General features: G+C 31.6%; 1 long non-coding RNA gene across 2 annotated transcripts; it reads left to right on the top strand.

Moving 5' to 3' along the window:
• Nucleotides 1-287: 287 nt before the first annotated feature.
• LOC111399049 lies at nt 288-3,556 on the top strand. 2 transcript variants are annotated; one of them, XR_002703509.1, is made up of 2 exons: nt 288-579; nt 1,629-3,556. It is a non-coding gene; the product is annotated as an uncharacterized LOC111399049 (long non-coding RNA). The 2 variants fall into 2 exon arrangements; XR_002703510.1 differs by having other exon boundaries at nt 291-579; nt 1,957-3,556.
• Nucleotides 3,557-5,926: the final 2,370 nt, after the last annotated feature.

The following is a 5,926-nucleotide window of genomic DNA, read 5'->3' as shown; positions in this document are numbered from 1 at the left end:
ACCTCCCAAACTCTCCAGTGACCCTCAGATTATTTCAGCTACTTTGTTGGCAAGTTCTTGGTTACGACATCATCATGTTCAGTGTCCCGAATATCTCATATTCATCCAAATTAAAAATAAATAAAATGAAAAGATAAGAAAATTTTTCTGCATGCAAGTGTATCGTTTGGGAATTGGTTGTTGTGAGGATCAAATATCATCTGTCAGTCAAACTCAAAACCTTTCTCACGTGCGACTGGCACAATTATATGCACAATTATATGCAAAAACTTATCCATATTATTTCACACGTACGACATAATCCTTGGAAAATTTCACCCTTTTTTCCTATAAATTACGTGAACACCCCAACATAAGCCAAATCCTTGTGAAATAATTGGATTCAAACTCTGAATCCGGAAACCAGATTACTTTTGTTCTTCCATCTAAATCTGCTGCTCAAATTCCTTCAGCATCTGAGTTTCTTGATGACTTGCTGCCTTTTATGAGTATATATATTCAACCTTCTTTAGAAAGGAAGAAATTAATAAGATTAACGATCATGAGAAGAAATTGATCCGGGGTTGTAACGTGTAACCGGTGAGTGGTTTCCATGCTGTGCTTGTCAATTGAGCAGTCTTGTTTGCAGTTAACCTTTGATTCGTTGTCTGTTCGACCTTAAAATACTGAAAACCCTAACTAGGCATCCTTGTTTTGCATGAAATTAAAGATTTTATAAATTGATTTTGTTCTTTTTTATCTGCGGTCTTTTCTTTGTATAATTTGTAGAACTGATCATATATGGAGAAATTTGGATTGATTTTTCTTTCTAATTTAGGAATTAAAAAAAAAAAAAAAAAACTCATCTTATCTGGAGAAATTTAATACGGTTGTTTGGATGATTCAAGGTTTAATATTCATAATTTTTCTTCAAATTATAGCTATAGGTTTTTCCATGATCTTGGTAAGTAGAATTTGATCTTTTCGTAAACTTCCCAAGATGAAAGACCTGCAGACTCTGTATAACTGTTCAAATAGACGTAGTTCTCAGGTTGCTTTTACTTATATATATATGGCTATCGAAATTGAGTGACTCTTATGAAGATTTTCAGTGACTATAGTTGAAGTATAAACTAAAGATGAAATCAATTATACAAATAGCAGCAGTTTTAAGAGATAAAAAAAAAACATGAGATATTGCAACCAAAGATGAATTGAGATTTCAGTGTGTGAAGGGGCGATGGTGTATGACTAATTATATATATACAGTAACTTGCCGCCTGCTTTCTAGATGCAATAAAATGGGGGACCATGGAAACTTCCCTAACCAATATTGTTTACCATATAGCAATAAATACTTTATTATGGATTAAAAACATATCATTCTTGCATTCATTTTTATTTATGCATTTGCTGTGTAATTTACGACCTAGAACATCTGCGTATATAAGTTGATATATAATGATATGAAACAAGAAACATTTTCTTTTTCTTGAAAATAAATTTCTATTAATGAAAATAACTTGTAAATCATCAAGATATTCAAAATTCTTAAGGTCGCATAGACAATGAATTTAAGGTATAACAAGCAAGGACCGCTGATTTGCCAAGGCTTTGCATGGAAATCAACACCTTACAGCTTCCGTTAGGTATTGGCAACACAACCATCCCAACAGGAAGAGGACGCAGCTTCAGTATTGCTAATCTATCTTCTTGCTAGTGCATCGATAAGGAAGTATCTCATCTGAAAATTAAACTTTTGCTGCCTCTGTTACAATGTTGAGCAATCATATAGAAGTTAGTGTCTGCGATAATAGAAAACTTTTTATATGTGTTATGTCTCCAACAATACTCTCACGCAAAGGTGCACCATCACATTGTGTTTGAAAAATTCTTATTCTTGAAATATTAGTTAACAACCATGTCATTTTCAGCTATTTGTCCAAAGTTATGGAAATATATATTTTGTGCTTGCAGATCTCAGTAGAATCAAGGTAGATTCATCATATATGATATGACGTTTGATGAGGCAAGAGCCCGATAAAACCACTATTTTAAGGTAATTAAATTATTGAGTGAACTTGTATTCTTCAAATACTTCTGTCAGAGAAGGGTGCCCCTCTTTGTGTTGGCGTATGAATTCTTTTGTAATTCTTCTATTTAATTACAAGTTACTTAATCTAGTGCATAAGATATTGGAGATTTAAGTCAGGATCCAGACCTAATATTGAAATACTCGTTGAAGAGCAATTCAATATAATCCCTCCGCCCCGTTTATAGTGAATGGTTTTGTTTTTCACAAAGATTAAAAAAATATTATTTAATGCTATTGAAAAAACAATTTTTGCCAAACACTTTTCCAATTTACCTTTATTTATATTTGTATAATTTCAAGATTAAGTAGGAAAAATTAGTTATAATTAAGCAAATTAAATAAGGGTATATTAGTAAATGAACAAAACAAAACATTCTCAATAAAGAAATAAGACTATATAATTAAGACAAGAAAATAAAGAGAGTCAACCTATATAAATGGGACGGAGAGAGTATAAGAGAGGTTGGATCAATTTCCTTTTACGTCTAAAGGAGTCAAGATCCAATTTTTGCGGTTCCATTTATCGTGTGATTCCCCACACAGATTTGGACGGGTTTTAGCCTTTATGTCTTTTGGTACTCCCCCATCTTTTCCATGTCGTATATATTGATTGTCAGCCGTTAACTTTATAAGCCAATTACCAAAGTTTTATCCCGAGACAATTACAAATTATTGTTCCCGTATGTGAGATTTTCCGTAGATGGTGTAAAACCTATTGCCACACTTGATTTAGGTAAGGACAAATATCTTGGAAGAATAACCTAGATTTTTGTATTGGAGCTATTTATGTATGTTAACTAATTAATAGATACGTATGGCAAGCGAATTCACGTCATTCAAGATTGTATCGAGCTCCTCTGCTGTTGAAACTGGTTAATGTGGGTGAGTGAACAATTATGAACAAAGAACACAGAGAGATTTGGAGAAGATCCTAAGTACGTAGTTTTCTCAATAGAAGATAATCACGATGTTGGTTTTAACGATCATCTCAAAGCCTTGCCAATAGAAAGACTGGAACGCCCATGAGCTCACATTGATATAGGTTTGCTGATACACCAAACATATTTCAATTCTTGAATTGCTTAATTTTCTTTAATTTTGGGTAGATCATCTATTGTCATCCAAATTCAAACTGGGTATTAGCACATGAATAATCTTTTGGAAATATAATAATCGCTGGTACATATACTACGTAAGATACATGTAAAGTGTTGTCTTTACTTTAATTAGTCACTATAGGGCAACTGGGTACTAATTATGTCACTGAAGGCCGATCATACGGTGCTTTTCTTTGAAAGTTCCAAGTATGTTATCTAGGAGCTAAAGGTACATGGAGGGTGATGAATTCTCTTGTATCTCCCTCAATAATTGCTAGAAATGTAGGGAATTCAACTTCAATTTTCCGTGATAAAAAGCAGCACATGAGAATTCATGATATTAAAGAATCTTCTTATCCTTCAATGATGTACATATGAATTCTAATTTAAAAAAAAAAAAAAAATCATCTTTAATGATCCAAAACGGTCTGATAGGTCAAGCTAAAAAATGAAAATAAACAGTAAAAGTCTCCATGACGTTGAACTTGAAGTTCAATATGGTATTTGTTATTTAGGGTGTGTTTGTCACCCATTATTTGGGAAGAATGTATTATGGAATAGTGATTGATGTTGAAATGTGTGGTTAAAAAAGAAGGAAATTTTTTTGATGTATGTATAATATTATTTTAATGAAAAATGTGTGATTGAAAATGAGTACCGTAGAAAAAATAATATGAAAGAATGAGAGAAAATAGATGACAAATAAGGGCTTATACTAATATTAGCTTTCTTCATTTTATTAACTTTTCTGGTGAGAGTTGATGTATTTCAACTAGTTTGGTCATTTTGACTGAGAAACTATATGTATTGTACTAGCATTATTTCTATGTCGTAAATTAAGCATTAGAATTGCAATTTATACTCTAAATAGTTAAAACAAATTACCAATATTTTTCTTATTTACAACTAACATGCAAAACTCAAAAACTAAGCGGCGCATTCATCTTCGCAAAGTAACATGTATTGGTCATGGAAATAATGCTGCAAAGTACTAGAAACCTAGTTGGTAAAATGTACAGTCTCCATACTTAAGAAGCTCTTGAGTTTGATAAATTCCTTATTATTTTCCACTTTTCTATTCTTTTAAATTTTGGAACTAAATAATGGGTCAAAAATAAAAGCCAAGATGTTAATTACCATTTTAAAAGTTAACAAAACAATTTGTAAAATGTCGCGTGGCCTAACGAGTAATTTCCTATAAAGCAGGAGGTAAAATAAAAATAAATAAATAAATAAATAAAATAGACAGAGAATTGGCGTGCAGGTGACACAATAAAAAGTTAAGAGTAAACATGTGAATTTGAGTAAATGGAATATGGATCTCTATCTTTAATTTCGATGTTGTCTTCCTACCATCAACCAGAATTAGCTCCATTCAACATAGGACCAGGATACTATTTTCGTAAACAGATCAGGAGATTGGACTCTACATCTAATAAATATTAACGTGTCAACAAATATAATTCAACACGTATCACAAGATCAATTAAAACTTAATGCACTTAATATGTAGTTAGGTTTTAAACAAAAAGGATTATTATAAAAGAGTTGAAAAAGTCAATAAGTCTTTTGGGATGTTGTATAGATGAACTAGTTTAGGTTCGAGAGTGGAACACGGAGAATGAGTCATGGGAATTATGCTAAACTGTCGCCAAGTTGATGCTCATCATCCAAAAGAGTATCATTATCGCTTGAGCAACACACCTGTCGCTCGCCTGGCGTTAGCTTGGCTGCTCGAGCGACAATTTTTTCGAGAAACCCTAGTTCGTGATTTTCAAGAGTTTTATCTATCATTTACTACCATAATACCTCTCTACAATAAATACACTAGCTTCACTTCATGAAAACGATGGTTGATTGTTATCTTCTACCTTCATAACATCATCTGGAGATCAAACAACAATTCTACATCTTGAGATCAATTAACTACGAGTTGGAAAAAAATCAAAATCATATAATATAAAACACCTACATCCTAAGGATAATTAGGAAAGCACTTTCTCAATAGCTTTCAGATATTACTGAAAATTGATGGAGGTTGGACCAGAAATACAGGAAGAATACAAGAATAAGATGTTCTTGGTAGTCTACGGAAGATAGACAATTTTAGAAGATCAAAAGCAACTGTGAGTGAAGTACGTTCCAACAGATCTTGGAGGTTGTAGGAATTAGATGAGCTAGTCTAGTGGGTTTTTCTAGATTGGATCATACTATAAGTTCTTAGTCTCTATAGTGGAAGTCACTGATTTGGTTTCAGAGTTTTTAATCCTATGAAAGATTTTCCCCATCAACAAATCTTGTGTTATTTACTGTTTTATTTACTCTAGTGGCAATTCAACATATGATAAAATTGACTTGATTAACTAAACATTTAGAACAATTAAAATGTGACTTAGTGCTTTTAATTGGTAATTTAAATTCCACATTATTCACCTATTCATTCCCTTTAGGTGAATTTTAGGTCGTATTAGTAACTTTCACATATATTTGATGAACAATTACACTAGCACAAAAAATATTTGAATATTCCTTTAAGGATAAGCATATTCATAAAATTCGCATGCTGAATAGATTGATTTTATGATTTTCTTCAAGAATTATATATTTAAAGTATTTGAATATTAAAGTTTTGCTTCTTCGAAAGTAATTATACAATATTTTTATAGAATATTAATATGCTTCTTCAGAAATAATAATATAATACTTTTAATAAAGACCAATGAAAAATCTTTTATATATTTATGAACGTATATCA

This window comes from Olea europaea, chromosome 8 (genome assembly GCF_002742605.1).
Source record: "Olea europaea var. sylvestris chromosome 8, O_europaea_v1, whole genome shotgun sequence".
Classification (NCBI taxonomy): Eukaryota; Viridiplantae; Streptophyta; class Magnoliopsida; order Lamiales; family Oleaceae; genus Olea; species Olea europaea.
This window is presented reverse-complemented; position numbering and strand designations above follow the sequence as displayed.